Consider the following 22,061-nt stretch of genomic DNA (forward strand, 5'->3'; position numbering starts at 1 on the left):
GGAAGAGAGAGAGAAAGAGAGAGAAAAAAGAGTGAGGAAGGGAGGAAGGAAGGAGAGAAAGAACGGAATGGAGAGAGAAGGAATGAGGGAAGGAGAAAGGAAGGAAGGGTTAAGGAAAGAAAAGAAATAGAAAGTCATGTTAGCCACCATGCCATCTTGGGGTGATGTCAGTTCAGTTGATGCTTTTGTTTGCTGAATGCTGCCACATTGTAATATACCAGAATGGTATAAATGCAAATGGAATGGCTTTTAAAAAGATGATTTATTAAGTTACAAGTTTACAGTTCTGAGGCCATAAAATTTCCAAACTAAGGCATCCAAAGAAAGATACCTTGACTCAAGAAAAGCCCAATGACATTGGGGATTTCTCAGTCAGCTAAGAAAGCATGTGGTTGGCACCTGAGGTCCTTGCTCCTCATTTGTTGCTTTGCGCTTCTGATTCCAGTGGCTTCCTATTTAAGCATCTGTGGGTCTCACTTAGCTGCTCTGGAGCAAAACTCTGGGTTCTGGCTTTTATCGCATCTCTTGAGAAGGCACATTGTGACATCTGCTGGGCTCTGCATCTTCTGCATCTCCAAATATCTGTGTCTATGTCAGCTCTGAAGCAACTCCTAAATGTTCCCCCTTTTAAAGGACTCCAGTAAACTAATTGAAACTCACCATGAATGGGCAGAGTCACATCTCCATCTAATCAAAAGGCCACACCCACAATTAGATGCGTCACATCTCCATGGACGTAATCTAATCAAATGGTCACACCCACAATGGAGTGCATCAGTCTCCATGGAAACAACTGAATCAAAGGTTTCCAACCTAAACAATAGGTCTGGCCCTACAAGATTCGATCAAGATTGAAAGAAAATAGCTTTTCTGGGGTACATAACTGTTTCAAACGAGGACAATTGATCTTACCTGAAACTTAAAATATTAGCCAAAACCAGTGCATTTCAGATAAGGTAGCAGAGTAAAAAGTTTGGAAAGAATCTAGTTAAAATAAATCTTAGCCTTACTGTCTCTGCTTCTGTAGCTTGCTCCTTCTAACAAACTTTTGACATTCCCCTATCTGTTGGCACCTTAGCTTTATTTATTTTCCCTTTTGGTATAATCCAAACCTTCTTCCCCACAGAATTCAAGTCCTTATTGGTTGGTTCAATTTTCCTTTGACCAGTACTACTGGGTTAAGGGAGTATTGAGAAGTAGTCCAGTCCCCTGGACACTGGTCCTTTTTTGCCTATAACTGCATATCAGTGACTTAATCTTTCTAGATAATCAGGATCAATCATCGTGACCAGTACAATGTCCTCTTTCTCTAAGTACAGGGTATGAAAAACACGAAGTGGCCAGGTGGCAGTATCAGCTTGCAATTTAGTAGACTGATGACTGTATTACTTGGTGAAAGAATTCTTCTGTGAGGCACTAAGATCCAAATATCCCCAAATGCAGACCCCAAGGTCATGAAGATGGGCCTCCCCACTCTTACCTATTTGTCCCAAGTTCATGCATTCTGGCTATTTATATTATTACACCATATATTGACCACTGGTTGAAAGCATATAACACACTGTTGGACAGCATCCCAGCATTGTAGAATGTTATCTCTAAGCTGGCACCATAACTGAGCTTTTCTTAAGCTATTCTATATGTTCTATCAAATTGTCTGCTTCTGGCTGATGAGGAATGTGGTAAGACTAATGAATTCTGTAGCTGTGAGCCTACTACAGCATTTCTTTTGCCATTAAATGATTTCTTTGATCTGAGATGGCATCCTAATCTAAGTGATATAGTGACAAATGAAACTTTTAACTAAGATCACTTGTCTGCAGATAATGGTGTTAACGGAAGCACTGCAATCAGAAAAAACTAATCTACATTTAGAATGTGTATCTATTCTTGAGAGGACAAATAGTTTCTCCCTACCACCCAACCCTCACCACCTGATGATAAAATGGCTCTCCATATTGATTCACCTGGCACAATTGGCATCTAACTGGTCCAGGCCAGCAACACTCAACGTTATCCTTTGCTGTTGGTAGTTCAGTACTCACCTCTGTTGAGGAGAGGCCCATGTTTTAAGCCCATGCAGGGCCACCATTTCTGCCATCATTGCCTTTTGTACATGGGCCCATTGAGTAAGTGTTTTGGTTGTGGAGAAAAAAGTCAGCATACCATGCAAATCTAGTTATAAACCAGGCCCTTTATTTCCCTCCACTATTTGAATATCGGGAACTTCCATGAAGATCTAGTTGTGGTGATGTAATAGGAACAGATACCATGGATGTCATGAAGTTTACTTGGGCCTTCCACATGCTGCTCAGCATGTTTAATTTTATATTTCAGTGGATTAGATAACACCCAGTTCATTATCAACAGTGTGGGTTACGTTGTCAGTTGTTGTCCCATGATCAGATGTGCAGTCTACTAGATCCTAGTAGCAAATCCAATTGCTACTTTTCAAATAGAGAATGGTAGTTAGAAGACAGCTGAGCCTTAAACCCAAACTGTAGAGTGCAGTGCTGTGATCTTTCTACTGGGTATTGCCAGAGGTTCCATTCAACATCTCTTCTACCACAGACACTTCTGATACCATTGGGTCTACTGGTCATAAGATCCAAGTGAGTGAACAGTCTGTAACACATCTGGAAACTTCTGGGAAGTCTTTTCTTGTTCCAAGCCCCATTCAAACTGGAAGTCTTATGGGTTACCTGGCAAGTAGGTTGTAAAAGGACTTTTTAATGTTTTAAATGTTGTCTCCCTAATCCAAGGGTCCCAAACTATATTCCTTTTCTTTGGCGGTGAGCTGTGTGAGGGACAGCAATTTGCAACTTGTCTTTCACATTAGAAGGCATATTTGGCTGTGTCCACAGACCACTAGACCTACATATTTCACCGATATGCAGGCCTTTGAATTCTTGCTGTCTTATAGTATGTATTGCCATCTTCTCTTATGCATGTATTTTATTTGGCATGTAGAGTGCTTACTAATTTCCTCTCAATATGTCCAAGTAGCATAATTTTATCAATATAATGCACTAACATGGTTTTCTGGAGGGTATTAAGATAATCAAGGGCATCTTTATGATGTTGTAACACAGAGCAGTAGTGACAGAACTCTGCAGTGAGATAATGAAAGTCTACTGCAGTCCCTGCCACATTAACACTAAAGACTAATTGCCATTGTCTCTGATCCCTGTGTTTGCAACACTCTGATTAGCACTGTACTTCTGTGGCTTATTATGGTAACTTCACCCACTTTATCTGGTTTTTAAGTGCCCACCACTTTGCCTCTACCAGTAAAGAACCCCAATATTCCCACTGAAATATGGGAGTCCAATTTCTTTGATGCATCCCCTGATGCCATTTCTGGCTCTCAAAGAACAGCCAACATAGAGGTTTTCAAAAATTTTGGTATCCCTCCTTGATATACCAAGATTTCTTAAAATCTTGATGAGGGAAGTTCTAATGGCATAAAAGAAATTATATTTGGTACCTTGTCGTCCTGCCTGGCTTAGTCACAAAGGTTTCCTTGGAGCAACCACCTCAGTTAGCCATGGTCTGGATTTAACAGTAACTAGCGGAGCCTGCGTTTCCATAAAGCTCAGATGCTAAGAGCCCACCTTAGCTTCTAGAAAGGCCCTTGCAGCTTTTCTGAATGGTCCCTTGCCATAATTTACTAGAAAGGCCTGTATCTCCATATGGCTTGGATAATTAAGAAGCTGCCCTTGCTTCTCCAGAGAGCCTTTGTTGCCTCTGCTTTTTGCACCTTATAGTTTGAAACTGCCAACCCCCAGTATCTGAGGTGTACTCATTTGAATCTGTTATGTAGCCCAGAAAAACCACATCCTTTTAATCCCTTCTTATGGGGGCAGACTTGTTGTTGGGTGGGACCATTAGATTAGGTTGTTTCCATGAAGATGTGACCCACCCAATTCAAGGTGGATCTTAATACTTAAGAGTTCTCTGTGAGAGGACACAGAGAGCTCAGAGCTCATAGACATTTGGAGACAGAAAAAGAAAATGCCCCAAGAGAAGTCATAAGAACCTGCTAGAGCTGAGAGAGCCATTTGGAAACCAACCTAGAGAGAAGGGCCAGCAGACATCACCATGTGTGTTCCCATGTGAAAGAGGAACCCTGAACACCACCAGCCTTACTTTAGTGAAGGTATCCTCTTGTTGATGCCTCAGTATGGATATTTTTATGACTTTAATAAATACCTTTTGAAAAAGCCAAACCATTTCTGGTATATTGCATTCTGGTAGCTTTAGCAAACTGAAACAAGAGGGAAAGCCCTATCCCTCCTCTGTGTTACAATAAAGCAAGACTCTGGGACTCACATGTGCTTTTCCTCCTCCCTCCCCATCCACAGACCCTTTCTGGAGCCTAGGTTAGATGAACCCAGCTGGCCCCTCCACTGCCTTCAGTCTCACCACTTCCCCTCCAGGGCCTTTGATCTTACAAAGTTGCCCATTCATGCATTCTTGACTGGCTGGCTATATGTGTTTACACCTCATCACCCAAGGAACTTTACCATAATAGCTAAAACATCAGTGTCCTCTGGGTGCATATCCTAGAGGATATGGCTAAAGGTGGCTAAACAGTAACTCATAATTGGTTAATTTTAACATTTCCAACCCTCTGAGTCTTACAGACTTCCTTTATCTACATGGCTATAGGTCACTATTTGAATCCAGGCTTCGTTTCACCAATCTAGTTGAAGAAGGCACGTGCCACTTCCAGATGTTTGAGATAACCTAGTAGGTTTTAAATCCTGGGAAGGAGCTTCCCTTTCAATAAATCAGCCTTATCTTATCTTTATACTTGGCATCCTAGGTCTAAACTATTCAGAATCTACTCCCATACTTGTTAATATGAGTTGACAAGTGTTCTAGTTTGCTAGCTGCCGGAATGCAATATACCGGAAATGGAATGGCTTTTTAAAAGGGGAATTTAATAAGTTGCCAGTTTACAGTTCTAAGGCTGAGAAAATGTCCAAATTAAAATAAGTCTATAGAAATGTCCAATCAAAGGCATCCCAGGGAAAGATACCTTGGTTCAACAAGGCTGATGAAGTTCAGGGTTTCTCTCTCAAGTAAGAAGGCACATGGCGAACACAGTCAGAGTTTTTCTCTCATCTGGAAAGGCACATGGTGAATACGGTCAGGGTTCCTCTCTCATCCAAAAGGGCATGTGGTGAACACAGAGTCATCTGCTAGCTTCTTCTCCTGGCTTCCTGTTTCAGGAAGCTCCCCAGGAGGCATTTTCCTTCTTCATCTCCAAAGGTTGCTGGCTGGTGGATGCTGCTTACTGGTGCTATAGCATTCTCTGCTCTCTCTGAATCTCTTTCATTCTACAAAGTGTTTCCTCTTTTATAAGATTCCAGAAACTTATCAAGACCCACTCAAATGGGTGGAGACATGTCATCACCTAATTCAGTTTAACAACCACTCTTGACTAAGTCACATCATCCAGGGAGATGATCTGATTACAGTTTCGAACATTTAGTATTGAATAGGGATTAGAAGAAATGGCTGCCTTTATGAAATGGGATTAGGATTAAAACATGGTTTTTCTAGGGCACATACATCATTTCAAACCAGCACATTCCACTCTCTGGACCCTAAAAAAGACATGTTTTCCCCATATACAAAAAACATTAATTCTATCAAAATATCAGAAAACTTTGAAGCATTTCTGTAACAATCAAATGCAATATAGGTTAAAACTAGTAAAAGTCGGGCAGGCCACAGTGGCTCAGCAGGTAAGAGTGCTTGCCTGCCATGCCTGAGGACCCGGGTTTGATTCCCGGTGCCTGCCCATGCTAAAAAAAAAAAAAAATAAAAAAAATAAAAAAAAAAAACTAGTAAAAGTCTCATTGGAGTTAGATACAAGTGTAGTCTGTGCTCAGGCAAATTCTCCTCTGTCTCTGGACCTTTGAAAACTCATAACAAGTTATTTGCTGCCAACATACAAAGGAGATACATATATCATATGTATCATATATGTTCTAGTTTGCTAGCTGCCGGAATGCAACACACCAGAGACAGATTGGCTTTTAATAAAAGGGGATTTATTTTGTTGGTTCTTCAGAGGAAAAGCAGCTAACTTTCCACTGAGGTTCTTTCTTACATGGAAGGCACAGGATGGTCTCTGCTGGTCTTCTCTCCAGGCCTCTGGGTTCCAACAACTTTCCCTGGGGTGACTTCTTTCTGCATCTCCAAAGACCTGGGCTGAGCTGCAAGTACTGAGATGAGGAATGCCGAGCTGCTAGGCTGTGCTACGTTGCATTCTCTCATTTAAGCACCAGCCAATTAAGTCAAACGTCACTCATTGCAGCAGATACGCCTCCTAGCGGACTGCAGATGTAATTAGCAACAGATGAGGTTCACATACCATTGGCTTGTGTCCGCAGCAACAGAACTAGGTATGCTCACCTGGCCAAGTTGACAACTGAATCTAACTAACACAATATATATGTATATAATATATAGGTATCATATATATCATATGATACATATCATGGGATACATATACACATTTCCATAGGGAGGAAAGAACACAGGGGTCATCGGACCCATACAGTTTCGAAAACCCACAGGTCAAAGTCTATTAGATTTCAAAGTCTGAGAATCATTTATCTTTGGGGCTTCTGAAAGCAGCAGTTTCACCCTTTCTAGGGCCTATGCAGTGGCTTGCCACACTCTGAATACAACCTTGGGGGACACTGGGGATACCACCTTTTTCTTGGCTCCACCCTCTCCAAGCATCGGGGTTGCACCCGGGCTCTCTGCCATCTTTGGGGCACACACTCAACCCCTTCCTGTGGTGGCAGCCAGGCTCTTCCCAAACCCCAAGGAATGTGCTTCACCCTCTCCAAGGCCTGAGGCAGCATGACTCTCCCACTGCAATGAGGTGGAAGGCCCATCCTCTACCTTTGGGGCAAACTCACCCTCTCCATGGGCTTGGGTGGGTCCACTCTCCTGGCCTGAGGCTTCTTGACTTCAGACCTCAGCCTCCATGGTTTTCCCTCTGAAGTTATTTTTCCTCCAATGTGTCCCTTCTCTGAACCCCTCAGTCCAGGCTGGCAGTGGCTGTGTTTATGCAGGTCCCACAGCACTCTCGTTGGCTTTCTATGCAGTAGTGTTGGATCATGCCCATCACACATTAGGAGTTTCCACAAATCTTTCCTGGATAACTCCATGTCTGAGCCTGGCTTTCTCTGAAATGGCTAACGGTTCCACATTTGGTTAAATCCTCACACAGGGCATTATTCTCTGTGGTCTCCTTTTCTGGAGGCCCAGAATTTTCCAGGATGTTTTCTGGTTTCTTTGTACTCAAGAGTTCAGTTTTCATCTTATCTCTCTCCTGTTGCATTTCACTATAAGCTGTGAGGAGAAACCAGGCTGCACTTTCAACATTTAATTTGGAGATCTCTTCTGCTAAATATCCACATTCGTGGCTTTTAAAATCAGCCTTCCAGCCAAAGCCACCAGTCAATTTTGCCAGATTATCTGCTATTTTAAAACAAGGATCACCTTCCTTCTAGTCTGCAATAATACACACCTCATTTCTGTCTAAGCCTCGTCAAGGGTAGCTTTAGAGTCCACATTTCTACCAACAGTCTCTTCAAAGCATTCTAGGCCTTCTCTATCAAGCTCCTCAAAACTCCTCCAAAATCTTCCCCTAATCTATCTAAAAAGTTGTTCAGGTTTGGTATTTGCAAACCACAGCAGCAGCACCCAACTTTCTGGTACCAAAATCTGTTCTAGTTTGCGATGAGCTACTAGATGAGCTGCCAGAATGCAATTTACCAGAAATGGAATGGCTTTTTAAAAGGGAAATTTAATAAGTTGCCAGTTTACAGTTCTAAGGCCGAGAAAATGTCCCAATTAAAACAAGTCTATAGAAATGTCCAATCAAAGGCATCCCAGGGAAAGATACCTTGGTTCAACAGGGCTGATGAAGTTCAGGGTTTCTCTCTCAAGTAAGAAGGCACATGGTGAACACAGTCAGGGTTCCTCTCTCATCTGGAAGGGCACAAGGTGAACATGGCATCATCTGCTAGCTTCTTCCCCTGGCTTCCTGTTTCATGAAGCTCCCCAGGAGGCATTTTCCTTCTTCATCTCCAAAGGTTGCTGGCTGGTGGACTCTGCTTAGTGGTGCTATAGCATTCTGTGCTCTCTGCGCATCTCTTTCATTCTCCAAAATGTTTCCTCTTTTATAGGACTCTAGAAACTTATCAAGACCCACCCAAATGGGTTAAGGCATGTCATCACCTAATTCAGTTCAACAACCACTCTTGACTAAATCACATCATCCAGGGAGATGATCTGATTATAGTTTCAAGCATACAGTATTGAATAGGCATTAGAAGAAATGGCTGCGTTTACAAAACAGGATTAGGATTAAAACATCGCTTTTCTAGGGGACATACATCATTTCAAACCAGCACAGCAAGATTCTGCCATTCCTTCAGTCCTTAAAGTTTTCTAACTCTGCAATTCTAGACCTGGAGCCAATGAGGCATAATGAGTGTACATCCTGAGAAGAATCAGCATATTCTCATCAGCCAAGCCAGGCCAATTAAAATTCCCTATGTATGATCCTCCATGAGCTTTAGCTTTTCACCCTCTGGATGGTGATATCTAAGGTATCCTTGGAGCTACATACTGAGTAGCAGAGTTTCCATCACCTTGGGTTTCTGAAAGACTTCTTTCCTACTAGTATCATAGAAGCTATGCTTTCAACTCCAGAGAAGTGTAAAACACACATACTTGTACCGACAAAGTTTTAGTCTAAGAAAAATACCATATTGATGAGCAGAATACTCCGAATGACTATCAGAAGAGATCTCAGTGCAGGGCACATGTTTTCATTGGTTTAAGTACTTGACAATTAAAATAGCCTTGAAATTTTCAGTATCACAAAACATTTGCCACTCCTTTGTTTACCATATGCAGATGATACTGGGCTCTGTGAGTAGAACCTTGAGTTACTTTCCTAGAAGAAGTGATAAATTTACCTATATACACAAGGGCATAAATTAAAGATAGCCTTATTGCAGCATAGACAGACTTTTTCTTCTATAGAATCTAATATTTACTTCACTACAGGTGCTTTTTAGTCAAGTGATGTCAGAGTTTTTCTCTAAAATGCTTAATTTTTATAAAAATAAAATAGGATGCATCAGCAGTTCATGAAGAACCCCTTTATCTTTCTGCTTATGTTCTCTGAAGTGTTTCCTCTAGAAGACAGACTTAGTATAGTAGAAAATATACTGACCTGAGTGTCAGAAAGTTGAGGGTTCATCCTCGCTGTGCTACTGATCCACCCTAAACCTTGTATTTCTCAATCTCAAAATGAAAACCTCTTAAGGTACTGATGAGGGGTTAATATATATAAAGTGCTTGGTACATGGTTTCTTCTTGTTCTTTTACTTCCTTTGAGTCTAGCCTGATTTCTTCTTGACTGAATTAACATGATTTCTCAATAATTTGCTTATAAAATCAACTTGGCAGAATTATGTGCTCCAGATATGATATAACTGAGAACATTTGTCTTTTGGATCTAATTCATGTACTATTTAAAGATAACTCATAATATCTTGATGAGATTAACTGTGTGGAATCTATACCTTAAAACAGATGCTAATTCATCACTTTATATCAAAGATAATCTGACTTTGAAATTGTCTTCTATTATTCATGGAGAGACACTAAGCCACATTAACCCCTTTGGGATCAGAAGGGACAAGCATTACCTGTCTGGGCCAAGGATGTCCTTGGATATCTGCATTAACAAAGTCAATACTACAACGTCAATACAGTACAGTATAGTGTGATATAGTAAACTATGAATTCAATGAAGAGAAATGTTCAGAATAGTATCTACTCAAAGCAATACATTTACCTTCCATTACTCATTCCTCTTCTCCTAGTACTTAACACTTTAAGATATAGGATTATATAAGAATACATGATTGTTTATAGAAGCTAAGCTTGGGTAGTAATGGCTGGTGTAGAGAGGTCTTTCAGTCCCTTTCACTTCTTACTTTCCCTTCAATTCTCAATTTCCTTTAAACTAGTTTTTGGAATTCTCTACTTTGTTGAAACTTCTTGAAAAGCAGTAGATCATCTCCAAATTGAGAAATACCAGGAGCAATTTTCAGTTCATATTATATTGCACCCATCTGCTCCATTTCACACTCTATGTAAAACTTGAAATTTTCCATCATAAATTTAATAAACTACTTCATTCTTATTTTTTGCTGTCTGTTTGACTGACATCTTTCATTCTTTTCAGAAGTCTTTTTCCTTGCACTCAGCTTCTTTTCTTTAATTTTGTCCCAGGGTTTCATCTTCAGCCCACTATTCTTCAAACGTGTGCTCTCCCTTAAGATGACTCTAGTTTTAACTATGGCCTATGGAAATATCTTATTCATGTATCCAGGCCTACCTTTCTACCGAAGCTTACTAAATGTTTGTGAATGGTTGTTAATTGCACATATCTGTTTGCTAAAGCTGTGGGAATACAATATACCAGAAATGGGTTGGCTTTTACGATGAGGATTTATTAGCTGAACAAATACACAGTTCTAAGGCTGTGAAAATGTCCAAATTAAGGCATCAAAGGACAGTACCTTCTCTGAAGAAAGTCTGCCTGCATCTGGGGTATTTTTGTCACATGAGAAGGCACATGGCGTCTACCGGTCCTTCTCTCCCGGAGTTCACTGCTTTCAGTGGTTTCCTCTCAGCTTCTGCGGGTGTGTCCATGTTTCTCAGCTTCTCTGGAGCTTCTCTGAGCTCTCTGGGCCTTTTTTTGTCTTTTATCCTCTCATGAAGGACTTCAGTAAGAGGATTAAGGCCCACCTTGAATGGGGTGGGTCACATATCAATTGAAATAACCTAACCAAAACGTCACACCTATAATAAGTCTGCACCTACAGGAATGGATTAAAAGAACATGGCCTTTCCTGGGATGCATGACAGCTTCAGATCAACACTGTATCCATCTAAAATGTTTATTAGGGCCCTGTATTAGACACTTTTAAGGTTCCTGCCTAGTTTGAAAGAAAACATCATCTGTGAGCACAGCTCCCAACACATTGTTGTGGAAGAGCCTGCTAGGGGGTGCCCTTAATCCCCATTTCTCCTCCTAGCTTAATGATAGAATTTCCATTTTATTAGGGGTGGCAATGTGCCTAGCTACAAAATTAAATGTCAAAACTTGGTCAATGAGACATAAATGAAAGTTGTCCTTTCCTGATATGGGAATCTCTTATTTCTTCTTGTTTCTTCCTTGTTTTTATTTCCACCTGGAATTTGTATGAGAGTTAAAGGAGGAACAGTCATCTTGCTACAGTGAGGTGGCTATAAAGCTGAGAGCCACATACTAAGGATGGCTGACTAGAAAGGCAAAAGCAGCCAGGAGCACTGCTGACAATTTGAACCTTCTGCACCATCCCTGGACTGAGGTATTAATAAGAGTTACAACTGTGAGTAAAATAATATCTCAGCATAAGAATGGCATAACAATTTAGAAGTTCATTTTTCTTTCATGAGGACAAAATCCAGGGCTGGACAGTCCGGGGCTGGTATAGCTACTCCTTAGTCAGTTTGCACCCACACTCTGCATTTTGTTATAAATTTATGGACTAAGAAGACTGTGAATAATCTGGTTATTATATCCACATTTAATCATAGGCAATAAAGAAGAATAAAAGAAAGTCATAGCCTTTTGATATATTAAAATGTAAAACAAACAAAAAAAGACGTAATGTCTACCCCAAAGTAATTTCCAGAAGTTACACAGGGCACTTCTAATATCATCCCTCAGTTAGAAATTATTCATACAGTCTTACCTAATTTTAAAATGGTGATGTGTCCAGTCTTTAGGAGCGCTATTGCTAAGGAAAAAGGTAACAATGGAAATGGAATCTACTTGTTTCTGTTCCACCTGCTCATCTTTGACTTCTTGATGTATTAGAAAAATAATTCCCCATTTTAGCAAATCTTTGTTGTTAGGATTCCATTACACACAGCCAAATGCAATCCCTAACTAATTTAGAATTTTGTTGCCAAAAGAGAACACTAAAAGTGACAGATGATAAAATGTGGAATTGATCAAAGGAAGAAGGTGGGGTACTGGGCAATATGAACTCTTGTGTTGCATACTGTGATGTCCTGTGACATTACGTCAAACTGTTGTTCACTGCATTTAAGGAGGCAGACCATATGCCTCCTCAGCTATAGTATTAGGAAAAATGGTAGGACAATTCCTACTGTTGTGGCTTAGGGGTTACTCCTTGCCACTCTCATCTGGCCATTCTAAAAGCAAAGATGGAACAGGTGTTTTAATTATCTATTGTTGTATAATAAATGGCTCCAATACTAACAGATTTAAAAGAGCAATTATTATCTCTCATGTTTCTTGTGGATTGACTAGTTTGGTGGGTAGTTTTTGTTAGGCAGAACCTCTTCCCCCATGATGTGAACCCCTGGCAAATATTTTAAGATGCTTCCCTCACCTGTGATTTCCAAGACACCCACTGAGCCCACCCCAGTCCACGCCCTCTTGCCCTTTGGCAGCTGTTACTCTTGAGATAAGCTCCCCTTACCCAATATTCACCCCCCGGCAGATGCCAACTCCCAACTTAGCCCCTGCTTTCAAAACCAACCAGTGGAAACTTGCCAATTTTCTGATCCCAAGCTAGACAAAGAAAACCTTTGGCTTCCCATTCCCTATTTCCCACCAATCATCCTATATAACCTGGACTCTTCCCCTGCTCAGGGCTTCAGCCCATCTGTACATAGCCTCCCAATAAATCTCCTATGATTGAGTTTTGGTCTCTTCTTCCTCCTGGTTGAAAAACCTATCAGTTTTTCCATAGGATCTTTCATGTTATTTAATGCCAGGTGGTGAATGGAACTGGAGATATCTGAAGTTTTGACTGGTCTGGACATCTAAAAGGGCTTCTTCACTTACATGTCTTCACTTATTTTATCTAAGATGGCTGGAATAGCTGGATATCTCTCACTCTCCATGCAATCTCCCCTCATGGCTAAGTTGGGCTTCTTCACAGTGTAGTGAGTTCAGGGTAGTCATACTGCTTATATGGTGGTTGGCTTCACCCAGATGGAGTGTATAAGAGACACAGTTGGGAGCTTCTTATAGCCTACCTTGGAAATACGCAACATAACTTCTTCCATACTCTATGGTCAAAAGTGAGTTATGATAATATAAAAACTCAGTGAACTGAAGCTGAGAGCATGGGTTATCAGGTTGGAGCCTATTGTAAAGGATCTTAGATTGTAAGCTCTTATAGCAGTCACAGATATTTAGGAATTGTAACTGTTATTTCTAAATTCTGAGATATTGAGCTGTTTGTATATAACCTGTTTGTTCCGAGAAACTTCAGGTATTTATGTGAAACCTGAGACTCAGAGTTAGAGCTCTGAAGCTATGAAAGTCAGCATTACCCCATACAGGAACTGTTTAAAAGTTGAAAAATAGATCAGACTTCAACTAGAGAAATGAATGAGGCTGATCTGGATAGGACTAGGGTAGAACCAAATATAGTGTAAAGGATGATATCATCCATATTTTAAAATTTCACCTTCTATGTGAGACCAAAGGGAGAGATGTTTATTTGGCACAAAATTTATATTTTGGGTAGCACATTACCTAAGTCAACTTGTATGGTCAGTTTAATTGAACACCATAAGTACATGGAGTCTTGAATAGGGCATGAGATCTTATTGGTGTGTCCAGGTTAGTGTGATGTCCTGATATATCCCAGAGGAAATTGGGCAATGAATAAAGAAGTACTTGCAAAACTCATTGGGGACTTGGGAGAAAGGAGGAAATATTCAACTTCCCCATTTGAAGAATTTCTGATATTCTTGCAAGAAGTAGGGACAACTAAATCAATTGGCTAAGCCCTTGATCTTGGGGTTCACCCCTGTGAAACTTATTCCTGCAAAGGATAGGCTAAGCCTACTTAAAATTAGGTCTAAGAGTCACCTCCAGAGAACCTCTTTTGTTGCTCAGATGTGGCCTCTCTCTTTGCCCTCTCCCCTTCGTGGGACACAACTCCCAGGGGTGTAAATCTCCCTGGCAATGTGGGACAGAATTTCCAGGATTTGCTGGCACACAGAATCATGGGATTGAGAAAACCTTCTTGACCAAAAGGTTGAAAAGAAAAATGAAACAAAATAAAGTTTCAGTGGCTGAGAGATTTCAAACAGAGCTAAGAGGTTATCCTGGAGGTCACTCTTATACATTAGCTAGATATCTTTTTTTAGTTTATGGTGTATTGGAGTGGCTGGAGGGAAGTATCTGAAACTGTTGAGCTGTGTTCCAGTAGCCTTGACTCTTGAAGAAGGTTGTATAACTATATAACTTATAATGTGACTGTGATTGTAAAAAACCTTGTGTCTGATGCGCCTTTTATCTAAAGTATGGACAGATAAGTAAAAGAACATGGATAAAAAATAAATAAATAATAGGGTGGATAAGGGGTAAAATAAATTGGGTAGATTAAAATACTAATGGTCAATGAGAAGGAGGAGTAAGGGGTATTGGATATCTGAATTTCTTCTTTTTTCTTTTTATTTCTTTTTCTGGAGTGATGCAGCTGTTCTAAAAATGATCATGGTGATGAATACACAATTATGCGATATATTGTGAGCCATTGATTGTGCATCTTGTATGGACTGCATGTGTGTGAAGATTTGTCAGTAAAAATATTTTTTTAAAAAAGCGAGTTATGGGACCAATCTAGATTTAAGGAGCTGACACTACATAAATTTATGAATGCCAGAAAACATGATTCATGAGGGCTGAGATTACACACTTGCTAAGAGAATTACTTTAGGCCTGAAATCTAAATTGACTGAGGGGTTCCATAATTTTGGGCCTGAGGGTATAAAAGACAATTGGTTTTGCATTCTAATTAGAAGCAGTTACAAGCAGTCACTATGGCAGCCTTAGAAACAGCAAAGACTAAACCAAGTAACTTTTCTTAAGAATCCTCTACTAAACAAAAGACAAAGGAAAAGATGGTATTAATGGTATTGTCATCTGAACAGAGATCATTGTTGCAAATTGCTTTGAGGCAGGAGAGTGGGGGTGGGGGAGTACAATGGTGCCTCAGTGGCTGAATTCTCGACTGCCATGCCAGAGACCCGAGTTCAATTCCTGGAGCCTGCCTTTGCAAAAAAAAATATATATATATATATATTTTTTTTATATTATATTATATATATATATATATATATATATATATATATAATTTTCACCATGATCAAGGCAACACCAATAATCTAAGGGCTTCTAGGATGTATAGAGCACAGAGCTGAATTGGTAAAAGAATGGACTCTTCAATTTCAAAGACCAGGTCTAGACAATATCTTTAGCTCTTATTATATGCACATAGAATTAACAGACTAGAAGCTTATTAACTCTTGGGGGCGGGGGTGCAGGTAGCAAGGTTTTTATTGGTAAGTCTAGTGGTTTCTAATACTTTGCTTTCAACACAATTGTAGTAGGACCTTTTTGAGTGATCATTCAAATCAAATAATAAAATGAGAAAAGAGATAAAACAAAATAGAGTTACTGTGGCTAAGAGCTTTAAAATGGAGTTGGGAGACCCTTGAGGAAGTTATTCGTTTTTTTTAACAGTTTTTTTTTTATTGTGAAATATATATTTTAAAAAAACAATAAATTTCCAAGTACATTTTAATAAGTAGTTATAGAGCAGATTATAAAGTTTGGTATGGGTTACAGTTCCATGATTTTTCATTTTTTCTTCAAGCTGCTCCAAGACACTGGAGACCAACAGAAATATCAATATAATGATTCACCAGTCATAGCCCTTTGTTAAGTCCTATCTTCTCTGTTATACTCCTCCTTCTCTTTAAATAACATGTGTACATGAAAACAGTAAATTTCAAAGTCCATCACAACAGTTAGTTGTAGAACAGATTTCAGAGTTTGGTATGGGTTACACTTCCATAATTTTAGTCTTTTAGAGGCCTGTTAACTTTCTCAGGAAACCACTTTGTCAAAGAAACTCTAGGCCTCCTAGGCATTAGTGCCTGATGGTTCAATCCCTAAGGCCATCCCTTACAAAATTTGACAGCTCTCAGGATAGGCATTTTCCCAAGTTATGGAGTAGTGACTACTGTAGGTTCCCATTCTCCTTTCTAAATATGAGAGTATTTTCAAAATATTATTTTATTTTGCTCGTGGTGATCCTATCCATTCTCTACTGGAGTGGAAAGCTGATCTTTATTTTATGGGTGGCTAAACCACAAAGAGCCATAACTGGAACCTGATGGGGCTAGGACTGCCCATTAGCTAGAGGTTCTTAAATTTGAGCTGGAGGCAACCATTGACTAAAACCGAGGCTGCCACCTTTGGGCAGGGGTTAAGTGTGATCTATGTATGGGAAGAAGGGTGTTTGTTGACATGGGATGGGCACTGTAGTAGCCATTGCTAATTGCCCACCCCATATTCATTCTCTCCTTTCTTCCTTACCAGTAATACTCCAAATATTGTCATGCAGAGCTATGGATACCTTCACTGCTGGTAGGTGTGTAAATTAGTATTAAAAACTTTGGAAACTAATTTGGCACTGTCTTATATAAATGAACATGTGCCAACAGTAAGAACCAACAACATTCCTGAGCTCCAGAGAAACTTGCACATGTACCCCAACCTGGAATTATATGCAAGAAAGTTCACAGCATCATTGTTTTTAATGGCAGAAAACCTGAACACAATCAAGCATCATCAAAAACATCATCAGCAACCATTATCAAAAGAAGAATAAATCAATAATTATGGAATATTTATATAATGGGATATTACCTATCAGTGAAAAACCCATGAACTATAGTTATGTAAAACAGTATAGATATATCTAGGAAACAGACAGTTGAATAAAAAAATAGCAAGTAGCAAAAGACCTCATACTTTATGATATTATTGTTATAAAGCAAAACCTCCCCAAATTATACAATATACTGTTCAGGTATACATACTTATGTAATGAAACTATTTTTTAGAAAAATATTATTAACATAAAATTCAAATGGCAGTTAGCCTCTGTGGGCAAGGGATAGGATTGGACATGAGCACACCAGTGGCTTTAACATAAAAGTAAGACCCAAAATCTTACATCAAATGGTTTGGATATGTGACTTGAAGCTCACATATATGTTACAATTCTTTTGTATGCATCAAACATTGCAGAATATGTTTTTTAGAGAAAAGGAGGACACATAGCGTGAACTGATGTGCACTGATGTCTAAGATAGGCTATTAAGTGTGTTGCTTATATCCCAGTTTGCTTGGTACAGTCATGGTTTATGCCTGTGGTTCTGGATTGGGTTAATTCCCATCTTTCATTCTCACATTGGCCAAATTGAAATGATAAATTATGTTTACCCTATTGCTAAGGAAAAAAGCTTAAGGTGCAAAATGGCATTTATATTATTCTTAAGTTTGTGTATTATGACCTATTTAAAAATACATAGATTTCAATTTGAAGAACAAACAAACAAAATATTTAGTTGTAGCCGGGAATATTTTGAAAAAAGAGGACCAGGGGAAGGAAGATACTTGGGAAATGGACTATTTTACAGACAATAATAGATGCCCATGGCACGGGAACAGGCGTGTTGAAGAGAAGGCTGGTAGACTTATTTTCTTGTAACCCTTTGGCCTATTAGAATTCTTGCTTTATGCAAGTTATTACTTACTTGAAAAGTAATTTAAAATGAAATTCATATTCAAGGTAGTGTGATAATATATCATGATAGCTATTACCCTACTAGCTACCATTTACAGTATTGGGCTCTTTATGTTGTGTGAGGCACAGTTCTAACACGGTAAATTCATTAAATTAATTCTTATATAGAACCTGAGATCTATAGGTGAGATAATTATTTCTCAGAGATTAGGTAACCTTTTCAGGGTCACACAACTGGTAGGTGGAGGGTTCATATCAAGGTGTACCTGACTCTAACCCTTTTGCCCCAGAGGATGAAGCACTAAGAAACTACAACTGTGTATATTATTTCTTCTTAAAAACTAAAGTGTTTATATTAGTCTTATTCCTGCTCATTCTGCGATGTCACATATAGCTTAACTGTCGAATATTTGCCGAACTATAGCTATAACAGAAAGTGTTCTGGGTTAGAAGTCCTGAGTCCTCTTTATTGCTCAGCTACTTACTACCTCTCTAAACCTGAGCAATCCACTGCCTCTCTGACAGCATCTGGGTTTCTCACCATAAAACGAGACAACATACCTTCCCATCTTACAGGCTTATGGTGAGGGTGAAATGAAGTCACACTAACGAAGGCAGGGTGGGAACCGGAATATATCATACAAATGAGTTACCATTGTAGTTAATGACCTAGAGTAACATTTCACTCAGAAAAGCCATAAATCAATAGCGAGGCTATAACTGAAAACAATTTAAAGGCCATTTTCACTTTCAGCACAAGTGGCATTTCCTCCTTGCTTGTAGCCCCGTAGATGGTTTTTTGCCCAGCAACAGCGTTGAAACGGATCAGGAACATGATGACCATACTTTAAGCAGGAGATGTTAAATGATCTAGGTCTGTTGTTATGGGCTAAGCCTCAATTAATTCAGGGGGTGGTTTTCTCAGTTGAAAATTACACAAACGGCCTCATGTCATTTTCTGTATATGAACAGATTTCACATATGGTGACAAAGCAGTAAGAAACTCCGTGGCTATTTCTCTTAAGAAGGTAGCCCTGGTAGTGTTGCAACAGTATTTATTTTGCTTTACCCCTTTGAGTAATTTAAGGAGTTTCTTCTTTTTGAAAAAGGAACAAAAATATGTAAAATAACCAAAGAAAATTCTTACCAGAAATTAAACAAATGAATGTGGAAGAATTTGTTTTTATTGACATAAAAAAAAAAGGAATCTATGGAAATATATGAAAAGTATTCTAGATGGTTCATCAAATGAAAAACCCCTCAAAATGCCATATCTGTATTGTTGGAATAACTGGAAGAATGAAGGGAAAGGAAAAATATATAGTTCTGTTGTTTTTACAGTTTTGTTACGTTTACCTGGTAAGACTCGCCTATGGTTTGGTTTATTTTCATTTTTTTCCTAGCACTTATAGCAACTGAAATCCAGGAAAATCTTTTAGAGCCCTTTACCTAATTGGTGATTTAAAAATATCAATTCATTATCTCAATAGAATTCAGAGAGCTCTGTTTAGTTTTTGCACAGAATTTTCATTTTTCTCTCGATAGAGTCCTGTCCTCCCCCTCTCTTCTACACAACCTTTCACCTCCCTCCAGGGACAGTCCCTGAGTACTTTCCGCCGAGAGAGAGAATGCTTGAAAATGTGGGGGAAGATGTGAAAAGCAACCCACGTGAAAATCTTTATTTAGATAATTTTTTCTGGAGATTAACCAAGGTACTCAATCCTATTTTCTTAGCAGAAGCAAGAGAATAAAGGAAGAAGGGCACCTGCTGTTTGGGAGGAATTCAACATTTCCGCTTATTTAGTCATTTATTATTGTACTCTTCTCTTCTGTCCAGGCTCACAGCATCAATAGCAAGACCTTTCTAGGCAGCAAATTCTAAGCATGTGTTCTGGAGTCCACCTGAACTTTCTTCAGATTCCTTGGATATTTTTAGAGCAGATAATATAACAGTCTCAGCAGAAGTGAACAGAAATTCCACCCTACCCAAAATAAACAGAAGTTAAAATAATACTAAGAGCAAAATTTTCAGAATATATATTTACTGTAGCAATATATGCATTTCCCAACATTCCACCTGATGTCAAGAAATCTTCCATACATTTTTTAGAACAAGCACTCACAAGGGATGTCTCCCTAGCTCTTTTAGCCTCTCTTTTCATCTGCTAAATTGGAGTGACTACCTTTCTAACTTCTCCATAGTTTCTCCTGCAGACTAAACAATGGTGTATCTCAGGGTCAGCAAAATTTCTCTGTAAAGGGCCGGAAAGTAAATATTTTAGGCTTTCCTGATTACTATCATCCCTGTCACAGCTACTCAACTCTGCAGTTGTAGGGTGAAAATAGACATAGAAAATAAGTAAATAAGTGATGTAGCCATGTTCTAACAAAACACTGAAATTTGACTTTTGTATAATTACCCCATTTTGCAAAATGTTATTCTTTTATAATTTTTTTCAACCATTTAAAAATATAAAGTCCATTTTTTAGCTCATGGGACATACAAACACAGGTACTGAGCTGGATTTTCCCCACAGGCCAGCCTCTGATGTATATAAAAGCACCTAATAAACTTATATATGTGTAAGTACTTATTAAGTTATATAAGAGCACTGTAGAATATCTGAGGTACATTTTAATTCCAATTGTTTTCCCTTTGTCTACCTAAACTTGGTGAGATTCCTGCTTGTGACCTCTCCAACATTTCAGTGGTGTCCCAAGGAAAAACATTTAAGAAGAAATTATCTGCTAACTGAAGAAGTTCCAGGTTGCATTTCTCATCCAGAAAGAAATGGATGTAGAGTTCCTTGGCAGTTAAAATTAGATGAGCACTTGAAACTTCTCACTGATGCAACCCAGATTTCCTAGGACAGTGTGGACACTCCTTTTACATCTTGCACTTGCCCCATTATAGAACTCTGTCATATCCTTCTGGCTGTTTAGGTGCTGGTCTCCTTATGGATTAGAAGTTGCAAAAGAGTAGTGAGATTAGGTCCCAGTACCCCTAGAGAATCTGGCAGTTTTATTTGTTTGTTTAATTATACCTCCTTACAGGTTATAAATAATTTGCAGAGCTAGAAAACTAAATACTAAACAAACAGATAAACAAAATAGACAGGAGAATCAGGGTAAAAGCGAAATATGAGAGTTAAAATGATAAAGCCAAGGTACGAGTAGCACAGAGAAACATGTTCCACTTAATTTTGTACAACTGCTAGATGTGGGAAGCCAACTAGTTAGTCTCTGTGGTTTTCAGCAGCTGAAACAAAAATCTCACTGCAGAGCTAACACCAGATGTGCCAGCAATCTGCAGACAGGCTTGGAGCACAGCAACTGGTTTTCAGAGTTCTCAACAGAGAAGGAGTTCATAGTATTTGGGAGATGGTGCTAGATTAGTAACCTCATACTGATATTCTTTGACTGTGCAAGTATATGTCTTAGGTCCAGAGGTGATAAAGAAACAAAATTTGAAAAGTAGGCAAAATCAATCTTGCAGACTCTTGACTTCTCTTCTTATCACCCCTCTTCTGCATAGGTTTCCATATTATGTCACAAACCACAGGCCTTTGATCCTGCCTCTCTGCTAATGAATTCCTTCTGCGACCTGATGCTTTTAAGCAGCATTCTCAAAGTCCTAAAATGCTCTGAGGAAAATGAAAAGGCTCCATGGAAAAATAGGTTTGAAAATTGAAAATCTAGTCCCAGTTCTGAGATACAGATACCGGCAGATTTATTAAACCTCCAAGAATTACACAGTAAATCACCCTATTTAAGTGTTTTTCCATGTAAAATTGCTCAAGAGTGTTTGCATAGGGAAAGTTTTTCAGATAATATCTATTAATGCCTTATGGATGCGTGTTCTATCTATTTCAATTCACTTCAATTGAACAAAATCCTTCTTAGAACCTACATGGTACATTGAGAGCTTCCTAAGTGATAGAAGTAATTCTTGATGTCATGAGTTTTATAATCTAGCAAGGAATGGCCCAGATTGAGCACAGATGTCTTACAATATTATTCCGTATGGCTTATATTATACGAACTTTAACAGAATTTTGAAAAAATTAATTTTATTTACACACATTCCATACCCACCAAACATACATGCTCCTATTTCCCTACCCTCATCCTCTAGCCTCTACAAACCTTTAATCTACTTTCTGTCTCTGCAGATTTTCTATTTCTAGACATCTCTTATATAAGTGACATTATACAATATTAATCCTTAAGTGTTTATTTCACTGAGCATAATGTTTTCAAGGTTTTTCCATGTTGTAACATGTCTTAGAACTTTATTCTTTCGGATGACCA

This window comes from Tamandua tetradactyla, chromosome 6, assembly GCF_023851605.1.
Source record: "Tamandua tetradactyla isolate mTamTet1 chromosome 6, mTamTet1.pri, whole genome shotgun sequence".
Classification (NCBI taxonomy): domain Eukaryota; kingdom Metazoa; phylum Chordata; class Mammalia; order Pilosa; family Myrmecophagidae; genus Tamandua; species Tamandua tetradactyla.